Below are 11,599 nucleotides of genomic sequence, written 5' to 3' on the forward strand. Positions count from 1 at the left end.
AATACTTAAATTAAAAATATCTTAAGTTAACAATCCACAATCACATTCATCCAATAAAATATATATTCGTAATTAAAAATTTAGTTTAATTCATCTAATAATCAATGTAAATGAAAAGTATAAAACATGATATACTAATTAATGTCAAAATTATTATGTCCCATGGCGACAAATGAGTAAACTCCACGATGGGCAAGTGAGGGCAATTTTCAATTTAGGATTTTTTTTCCCCTTCTCTTAAGTTTTGAAATGAGAACTTAGAATAAAGAAATACAAAGTATTTTATTAAAATACTTACGGAATATAAGTACAAATCGCGATCTAATCGTTAGGATTCAAAGTTCCACGAATTAATCCGAATCTTTGAAACCAACAGCAGTTTTGATCAGAATGAGTATTATTCATCTAATTTGTGAATTAATCGTGAATTTACTAACTATGACTAAGATCACGTGCATTCATCATTATTTATAAATATAAGTGCAATGTAAAGAAGAAGAGTATGCCTACTTTTAATTACCTTATAATCACTCCAATTTGGTCGTCTTAACAACAACAGCAACAATGTCTCATCAATCTCGCAAACTACTGCATGTTGCTATGTACCCATGGTATGCCATGGGCCATATCACTTCCTTACTTCTTCTAGCCAACAAGCTTGCTAAACGAGGCCACCGAACCTCTTTCTTCTTACCCCGCAAAGCCATCTCCAAACTAGAATCACTTAACATCTATCCGGATCTCATTCACTTCATCCCTGTTGTGATCCCTCACGTTGATGGACTTCCACCAGGAGCTGAGACAACCAATGATATTCCTATGCATTTGGATTCCCTCCTCCTTACAGCTATGGATCTCACCGAAGAAGATATTGAAACTTCCTTTCGTGATCTCAAGCCCGATTTAGTATTCTTCAATCACTCACATTGGATGCCGGCTTTAGCAACTAAACTTGGCATCAAGAGCATTTATTATATCTCTGGAGGTTCCACATTTACTGCTTATTTTCTAGTCCCTGCTCGCATGCAAAGTGATCAATTCGATTACAGTAAACCACCCATAGGCTTTCCACCTTCCACTGTCAAACTCCGACTCCACGAACTCCTTTCCTTAGCGTCCGTTTATAAGAATCAATCAGAGTTCGGCCCTAAGATTGATCACAGCATGAGGTTCAAGATAATTTTTTCAGAGTGCAGTGCAATTTCTTTCAGAACATGTCGAGAGACCGAGGGGCCTTTCATTGATTACATGGAGAGCCAGTTTCAGGTACCATTGTTGTTAGCAGGGCCAGTCTTTCCAGATCCACCAACTTCTCCATTGGAAGAACGATGGGATAAGTGGCTTGGCGGATTTAAGACAGGTTCGGTGGTGTATTGTGCTTTTGGGAGTGAGTGTGTGATGAAGAAGGATCAGTTCCAAGAGTTGTTGCTTGGTTTTGAGTTAATGGGTTTACCATTTTTGGTGGCTTTAAAACCACCAGAAGGAGCTGAGACGATTGAAGATGCTTTGCCAGAGGGATTCAGAGAGAGGGTAAATGGAAGAGGATTGGTTTCGGGTGAATGGATGCCACAAAAATTGATATTAGGACACCCATCAGTGGGGTGCTTTGTGAGTCACTGTGGGGGATCATCTACATGGGAGTCTTTGATGAATAAGTGTCAGATGGTGTTGTTGCCAAATTCAGTTGATCAATTTTTGCATTCCAGGTTAATGAGTGGGGATCTCAAGGTTGCAGTGGAGATTGAGAGAGGAGAAGAAGATGGATTGTTTACGAGGGAGAGTGTATGCAAGGCGATTAGGTTGGTGATGGATGAAGAAAATCTACAAGGTAGAGAAGTGAGAGCCAATCTTGCTAAGTTGAGGAAGATTATTTTAAGTGAGGGCTTTGAGTCTTCATACATTGATAATTACATCAACAAGTTGCAAGATCTGTGTTCAAAATAATTGTGTGTAAGTTTCAGTGCTACATCGTCCAAGATCTTCTTTGGTCCATTTATGATTTCCAATTTCAGTTAGATTGTGAGTCGCTGTCTAGCAACCTTCGTCTCTGTTTTATTTCAGTTTCAGGGTGTCTGCGGTGTCCTTCTCTTCGTGGTCTGTCTTATGATGTTGAGCTTTCAAAAAAATAAAAAGAGAACATCCAGTTTTTTCTTTACCCCATACTTCGTTGATACCATAAAAGGTAAAAAAAAAATGCTGGAATTACACAAATGGCAACACAAAGGTGACAAAAATGATGTGGTGGCACGCTAATAACCGTAGATGCTTTTTACTTTTACTGATATTAAGTCTGCTCCCCCCGCGCGTGTCATGCTTATTTACTCGTAGGGTTGGCCAATATATATATACATATATACATACATACATACTTGTATATATATATATATAGGCGGTTCAAGGGCCATATGAGAAAACATATGAAAAAACTTTCGTTTTTCAAAATAAGAGTTAGAGGTTTTGAATTGAGCTGATTTTTTGCAAGGATGGTCACTATGATGAAAAGATCATCCTCACAAAAAATCAGCTCAATCTGAAACTTCTAAATCCATCAAAAGTGATTTACAAATTAGTGATAAAAATTGGTAAAAAATCGACGATCCACATTCTAAATCACTTTTAATAGGGTTAGAAGTTTCAGATTGGGCTGAATTTTTTTTTTTTTTTTTTGGATGATCTTCCCATCATAGAGATCATCCTAACAAAAAATCAACTCAATCCAAAATTTCTAACCCATATTTTAAAATTTTATTAAAAACGAAAGTTTTTACATATGTTTTCTTATATGGCCCTTGAACCTGACCCCATATATATATATATATATATGGGAAATGTTCAGCAACAAACATTTTGACAAACATTTTAGCAAAACATTTTTCAATACATGGGTTAGAGGTTTTAGAATGGGCTGATTTTTGGTGAGGATGATCTTTACGGTGAGGAGATCATCATCACCAAAAATCAGCCCATTCCAAGACTTCTAACCCCATCAAAAATGGTTTACAAAAAATGGACGGTCCACGATTTTTCAACTTGTAAACTGGGGATAGAAGTTTTGGAATGGGCTGATTTTTTGTGAGGATGATCTCCTCACCGTAGAGATCATCCTCACCAAAAATCAGTCCATTCCAAAACCTCTAACTCATGTTTTGAAAAATATTTTGCCAAAATGTTTGTTGCTGAACGGGACCCTATATATAGGGTCCCGTTCAGCACCCTAAGCTTTACCACACACCTTAACAAATGTGTTTTGTCTTACATGGGTTAGAAGTTTTGGAATGAGCTGATTTTTGGTGAGGATGATCTCTATGGTGAGGAGATCATCCTCACCAAAAATCAACTCATTCCAAAACTTCTAACCCCATAAAAAATGGTTTACAAAAAATGGACGGTCCACGATTTTTCAACATGTAAACATGGGGCTAAACATTTCGGAATGGGCTGATTTTTGGGAAGGATGATCTTCTAATCATAGAGATCATCCTCACCAAAAATCAGCCCATTCCAAAACTTCTAACCCATGTAGGACAAAAAACGTTTGTTAAAGTGTGTGGTAAAACTTAGGGTGCTGAACATTTCCCACATATATATATATATATATATATATAGGGGGGCGTTCAATGGCCAACTTTTTAGCAAACTTTTTGGCAAAACATTTTTCAAAACATGAGTTAGAGGTTTTGGAATGGGCTGATTTTTGGTGAGGATGATCTCTACAGTGAGGAGATCATCATCACCAAAAATCAGCCCATTCCAAAACTTCTAACCCCATCAAAAATGATTTACAAAAAATGGACGGTCCACGATTTTTCAGCTTGTAAACATGGGTTAAAAGTTTTGGAATGGGCTGGTTTTTGGTGAGGATGATCTCCTCACCATAGAGATCATCCTCACCAAAAATCAGCCCATACCAAAACCTCTAACTCATGTTTTGAAAAATGTTTAGCCAAAAAGTTTGCTAAAAAGTTTGCCATTGAACGCTACCCATATATATATATATATATATATATATATATATATATATATATGGGAAATGTTCAGCACCCTAAGTTTTACCACACACTTTAACAAACGTTTTTTGTCCTACATGGGTTAGAAGTTTTGGAATGAGCTGATTTTTGGTGAGGATGATCTCTATGATTAGAAGATCATCCTCCCCAAAAATCAGCCCATTCCGAAATGTTTAGCCCCATGTTTACACGTTGAAAAATCGTGAACCGTCCATTTTTTGTAAATCAATTTTGATGGGGTTAGAAGTTTTGGAATGAGCTGATTTTTGGTGAGGATGATCTCCTCACCATAGAGATCATCCTCACCAAAAATCAGCTCATTCCGAAACTTCTAACCCATGTAAGACAAAACGCGTTTGTTAAAGTGTGTGGTAAAACTTAGGGTGCCGAACGGGACCCTATATATATATATATGTGTGTGTGTGTGTGTGTGTGTGTGTGTGTGTGGAAAGCTTTTAGAGGCCTTGGAGAGAGTCAAACATTTTTCAAAATAGGGGTTACAAGTTTTAAAATGAGTTGATTTTTTTTAGGATAATTTCTATGGTGAAGAGATCACCCTAACCAAAAATCAATTCATTCCTAAATTTTTAACTTTAGTTTACAAGTTAACGAATCATGGACCATTCGTGTTTATATATCACTTTTGATGGGTTAGAAGTTTCGAAGTGGGCAGATTTTTGGTGAAAATCTCCTTGTCATAGAGATCATCCTCACAAAAAATCAGTCCGTTCCAAAATTTCTAACCTATACATTGAAAAAAAAATATTTGGCTCTCTTTAGGGCCTCTGAACGCCACCATATATATATTACTGATTTTATCAGTTGAGTTGACTACTATAATTTGTCCCCCTGGAAGAAAATCCTGGATCCTCCCCTAGTTGAGATAAATAATTGATAGTTATTATCATCAAATATCTCATACAAACAAACCTAGAAGGTGTGGTGCATTATGCAAACTCTCACATAAACTAGCAATAAAATCAGGACGAGAAAATTCAACATCACAGTAAATTACCTATTAAAAATGTCTTTAAAAAGGGCAATTGATGGGTTGACTCGCCATTGATTATGTATGACTCCCTAAATTAAAAATAATTAGTGGTATGCTCCTTCTTTGGCCTTTTATCTTTGACAATTTGGTGACCATAATTCTATGTTCTAAAAATTGGATGGATTATTGACTCGAAATTTTGATATCAATTTGGTCACATTGATTTCTATGTATTAAATAATTTTATACATATAAAACTCAAAATATTAAATAAAATGTGCATCAAAAGAAATTTCAAAAAATTAAGATATAATAAATAAATAAGAACTCCTAAAATTTTCATGAAGAACATTAACAAAACAAAAGGTTTAAAAAATATAAAGATCTTTTATTTCCCTTTAGAGTTTTTCAAATATCGTTCTGTAAATCCTTATAAAAATACTTAGGTGGTGGTTGTTTACGCTATTTTTCAGCGCTTATTACTGGAAAAAAAAAATAATTCAGCACTTTTGTCAAAATAGCGCGTTTGTTTACTCCATATTTTCAGCGCTTACTGCTGAAAATAAGTGAAAAAAATTCAGCACTATTTTGAAACTGAAAAAAAGTGCTGAAGCGGTAAGCACTTTGCTTTTTTCGTCACGGACAAGTATACCCTTCTTTTTTTGGACATGGACAAGTATGCCCTTATACATAAAAGGATATTACCTCTTATATCCCATAAATAAGTATATAAGCACCTCAGAAATTAATAAACTCACACCATGGCCAAATTATTTTGTCTTATATGGGTTAAAAGTCTTGAAATGAGTTCATTTTTGGTGAGGATGATCTCTACAATGAGGAGATCATCCTCATCAAAAATCAGCCCATCCTGAAACTTTTAACCCCATCAAAACAAGTTCAAGAATCGTAAATTGTTTATTTATTTGTTTATTTTTTCAAAACTAGTTTTGACGTGGTTAGAAGTTTCGGAATGGGCTGATTTTTGGTGAGTATGATCTCTAGACCATATAGATCATCATCATTAAAAATTGGTTTATTCCAAAAACTTTACCCATATAAGACAAAAAAATTGGTTATGGTGTGGGTTGCTTTTATAATTATACATCCTTCATTTCTAACGAAAATTATTCACCCAAAATTAAGTTCTTTCAATGTTGATTTCAAATTTTCGTGACTTGTATGATATTATTTTTTTTAATTTAAAATTTATGAGCTTTTAGAAATAAAAATTATTATTTATAAATTGAAAATTTGAGTATTACTTATTATTTAAAAATGAATTGTATTTTAATTTTATAAAAAATAATATATTTTATTGTATTTAATAAGAAATAAGCATTTGAAACATACAAACAATGTATAATATGATTATAAGGGTAAAAAAGATAATTTACCAATTTCAGTAATGTGTAACAACTATGATTCTGCATCTAAACAAACAACTTCTTCAACACTTAAATTCGGCACTTATAAGTTTCAATGCTTAATGCTATTCAGTACTTATTTTTTTCAGTTTAACAAATAGCACCTTAAAGAAAATAATAATGATTTTCTGACGACCCCTCTGACACACTCCCCTTAATGTGGCTTGTGCTAGAACTATAGATTCTTTTCCCTGGGATACACAATTGCACATATTTATAGAGATGAATGGTTGTGTATCCCAAGGGGAAAATCTATGATTCTAACCCATGCCACATCAGGAGGCATGTGTCAGCATCAAAAAATCATGACACTAAAGAAAAACATACTTTTGTAGAAAAGAAAACGATGAAAAATATACTCCATGGAATTAGAGGAAAATACGAAGAAGAAGAAAAAAAAAACTAATGAAATTCTTAGTATTAAAATGTTGAAAATCTTCTTTCCTCAAATCTTTTTTGGTTTTTCACCAAAGTATTTTAAATTTCATTTCTATTATATAAAGAACTCTAAATAATGGTTAAATTTATATTAGAAGATTTCAACTTTCATAAACTAATGCTTTAGAAATTTGAACAATTGATCTCGAAATATTGATGATTCATCACAAATTTTATAGTAACTAAGTCAATTTTTCTAAAAAATTTTGTTGGACAATCAATTTGATTTTTAAAATACTGTTGTAAATGATGGAAATAGTTGGGGCTGAGATCCATAGCTCAGTTGGTTTGACATATTGCATGGCTACTTCGAGATCGAGGGTTCAAATCCAGCTTTCTAACAAAAAGAAAATGATGAAAGTAATTGACTAAATAAAAAAATATGATAAACATAAATAGTGGAATCAATTTAAGAATTTTGCTCTTCTTTATTTCCCTTCTTCACATCGTTTCTCTAAGATATTTCGTGGATTTCGTACGGTTAGAAAAACTAGCATTTTTTAGGCAAGCTTCTTGACATATGGTGCACGTGAACACCTACAACAAACAAGGATGGATTTGCTCGGTTTCTTTCAATCTTATTCAAAGGGTTGTGTCAGGTTTGTAGCTGGTACAAAAATCCGGCCGCAATCCCCTAATGAATCCTGATCAGACATTAATTTGAAACTTGTAGTACAAGTTCTACGGTAATGCAATCCTTTGAAAGATTGTTCGTTCACATACTATGAATTATGAAGACCAGTGCTCGTTTTTTGTGTTTTTCCATCCTTATAGTTGTCAACAATGAGTCTACAGAACAATACTACCTTATTACTACCCTTAATACTACCAACTAACCTTTGTCAGAATGGTGAGATGCCCAATGGATGGCCTCTTGGGCTCGAGAACATGAACATGGGACTTACAGTGGTGGAGAGCTGACAAGACACCGCAGCACAACCGTACTCTTTCCGTGGGCGTTCAAACAGCTTTTCCTCATTCACATCCTCGGAACTTGATACCAAGGTGAATCTTACTCTCCCTTGTATGTTTTGAAAAGGATGACATGCATCGCTCAGACCTCAGTTTTCTACATAGAGCAAGGGGAAAATTATTCAACACTCTCATCTTTAATCTCTAATAAAACCCTAGAATTTCTCTTAAAACCAATCATCTTCACTCTCATTGGATAAAAATTTTAACCCTCAAATTATTAATATTTTAATTTGTCATTGTGGAAGTTTAATTATTGGGAAAGTAAATTATTAATATTTTCCTATAAGTTACTAGCAGCAAACAGTCATGGAGTAAAGAGCCCCACGATTCCTAGGTCATACATTTGTAAAAAGTAAAGTATAATAACTTATGGCGAATCTTTCAAAGCCTCGTAGTTTGCATATGGCTATTGTTAACACAATTTTAACATTGTTTGGATCTACTCTTTCTGGACTTGGACGGTTTACTTTTTAATTATTTATTATACATTAAACAAACACCTTCAACCTCATTGATAGAGTAATAAATTAGGGACCAAGGAATCTACTCTTTCTATGGTCTCAAGTTCAAATCCCACTACCCATAAAAAATCTTGGTGGCCACACACCACTCTACGTAGTGGGGTATAGTCTGAGTGCAGGGCATAGGGACGAGTCTGGTGCGCGCAAGCTGGCCTGGATACCCTTCGTTATCAAAAAAATAAATAAATAAATTTAATTGACAAGAGCTTCGGGCACAAGAAAAAGAAAAATATTTAAGTGACTTGAAATAACACTCCAAGTAGCACTGAGAGTGTACTCGAGTGCAAAGAAAACCATGTATGTTTTCTCTTGGGATACAATTGCTATACATTTGAGGAAAATTGATGATTCTCTGCACATCCTTTAGAGTACAAATATGTCGTTTTCATATATTTTGATGTTATGTTCCAAAAGTTCCCTTTCATATTTTTATTTCTTTATTTATTTTTGTTAATCAAACAAATTGATTGACATAAATATTGAGTCTAAAAAATGAGAGACACACCCCCAAATTGCATTGATCTTAGAATCGAAAACCAAACAATTCTCACGTGATGGCTTTATAGGCCATAAATAAGACTCTTATTTACCCACCAAGGTGTGCCTTAGTGGTAAGACTAACAATTAGAGTTTACTCTCCTAGGTTGTGAGTTCAAAACGGAGGACCATTTCTTCATTAAAATGCCGTATGTGTCGTGTGGGTCAGTGCATGTGGTCATGGATTAGTCTTGTCGGGTATGACTGAGAAATTTGGGTTGGACTTGTCCTATGGACTGCTTGATGGACCAGATCCTAGTCCTCTACCAACGAAGATACCATCTTTCAAAAAATAATAATAATAATAATAAATAAGAGTCTTATTTTATTTGAAGGTTTTCCTAGCCTTAACCCACTGTTGAGTCTCTCCATTAACATGATGGTTTGGATTTGATACACTTTTTCCTAAGGCACTTGTTAACATGTCCTAGCAATTTTTCCTAGCATTTTCCTTTGTTTTATTTTATTGGGTTTTGTAAATGTGTGTCATTAGGGCACATGTTATGTATTAAATATGGGTACTGTTATCTTGTGTCTTAAAGGCATATGTTAAGATGAATTACATGCACCTTCAAAATTTATTTTACTACAGAAAATGTCCTAATTTTTTTTCATAAAAAAGAAATACTCTCAAATGCTTATTTTCAAATTGTTTTCAATAGATGAAGAAGAGATTAGCAATAACGTACTATAGTATAAATGTGTGCCTCACATTTTATGAGATCTTGAAGTTTTATCAAGAGATGGATTGAACATTATAGAGGTTTAAGGCCCAATTAAAGGTTCAACAAAGCATTTTCATCAAGAAAACATCAAGCGTTATGTAAATGTTGAATTCACGCCTACAATGTGAATGCGTGCACGCCCCCACATAGTTTTTCACGTGTGATTCATCAAACTCATTTTCCTATGACATGATAATTATTATTAGAGCCGTGCCGGAATAACATTGAAATTGACATCATTTGGGATATTGACAGAACCATAGATGCTTCTCACTCATATCTCGATGAAAAGCATCTATGGTTCTATAGACTTATCCATGTCAGCAATGTCTGAAACAATGTCAATTTCAATGTTACTCCAGAATTTTCCTTATTAGTAATATTAAAGTTAACCTGCCTATCTTACTACTTTGTAAAATTTCAAATCTCACTAAGCCTCGTTTTACCCTCATGAATTGCCACATTGGCAATCCAACCGCTAACCCCTCTAGATTTGATGGTAAAAATTAAAAATAATTAATTAATTTTTATTGTAAGACTTCATGATCGAGGTTTTTAAAATGGTCAGCCACTTACTACCGAATTTAAAATTAAAATTCTAAGGTGGAAAATATTTTTTTAATTAAAAACTCTTAAAATCTTGTGAGCTTACAACCGTTGCATCCGATCATGGTTTCGGATGCGGAATTTTCCTTGTTAACTCGGTAAGGGAAGTGTTTTTTATATTATAAATTAACACTCTTGGGTATACATGTAACAGCTGTATAGATTATTAATATAAGTCATCGGCAACACATGCATGTTACTCATTATAAATTATGTTGGTATCAGCCAACAACATATTCAGTACTCTTTGTCGTATGTCTCAATATACATGTAGCTAGATCTAAACAGCTAGATATATTATAATAAGACTAGTGCCTCGTATGACATAATATACATCGTATGACATAAAATATATATATATTATAATAAGACTAGTGCCTCGTATGACATAATATATATATATATATGTGTGTGTGTGTGTGTGTGGGAAATGTTTAGCAACAAACATTTTGACAAAACATTTTTCAAAACATGAGTTAGAGGTCTTGGAATGGGCTTATTTTTGGTGAGGATGATCTCTACGGACTGGGGTTAGAAGTTTTGAAATGGGCTGATTTTTGGTGAGGATGATCTCCTCACCGTAGAGATCATCCTCACCAAAAATCAGCCCATTCCAAAACTTCTAGCCCCCTGTTTACAAGTCGAAAAATAGTGAACCATCCATTTTTTGTATATCATTTTTGATGGGGTTAGAAGTTTTGGAATGGACTGATTTTTTGTGATGATGATCTCCTCACCGTAGAGATCATCCTCACCAAAAATCAGCCCATTCCAAAACTTCTAACTCATGTTTTGAAAAATGTTTTGCCAAAATGTTTGGTGCTGAACATATATATATATATATAGGGAGGCGTTCGGAGCCATCTGTTTTAACAGTTGTTTTAACAAAAGAAGCTCCATCGTTGGATTTTGAGGCGTTGGACGGTCGAGATTGAATTAAATAGTATATACGTTTAACTTATAAATTTATAGACTTTTTACAGCGCCATCCCTCATTTGTGAGCTTATTAGTGCCACCTCCCTGGTACAATTACAACTTGAGAGTGAAAAAGAACAGAGAGTTCGTTCTCGTCTGTACTCTCTAACAGCTGAAACCCTCAAACCTCTCTCTCTCTCTCTCTCTCTCTCTCTCTCTCTCTCTCTCTATCTCTCTCTCTCTCTCTCGCTCGCTCGCTCCGCTGAAACCCTCGATCCATTTGAAGAAAAACATTGGTAGGGGAGGTTTAATAAGAAATATTACATTCTCAAATGTGTACATGGAAAATACTCGGAAAGGAATACGGATTGCTGGGGATGTTGGAGACCACCCGGATGACAAATTTGATCCGAATGCTCTACCTGTCGTTAAGGGTGTTATAATTCGAAATGTGTG

The 11,599-nt window shown here is 34.5% G+C and overlaps 1 pseudogene; it reads left to right on the top strand.

Moving 5' to 3' along the window:
• The first annotated feature begins 494 nt into the window (after positions 1-494).
• LOC147392198 (cyanidin 3-O-galactoside 2''-O-xylosyltransferase FGGT1 pseudogene) lies at positions 495-2,136 on the top strand (annotated as a pseudogene).
• The last annotated feature ends 9,463 nt before the right edge of the window (positions 2,137-11,599 follow it).

This window comes from Akebia trifoliata, chromosome 11 (genome assembly GCF_017979445.1).
Source record: "Akebia trifoliata isolate Shusen 1 chromosome 11, ASM1797944v1, whole genome shotgun sequence".
In the NCBI taxonomy this organism is placed as follows: Eukaryota; Viridiplantae; Streptophyta; class Magnoliopsida; order Ranunculales; family Lardizabalaceae; genus Akebia; species Akebia trifoliata.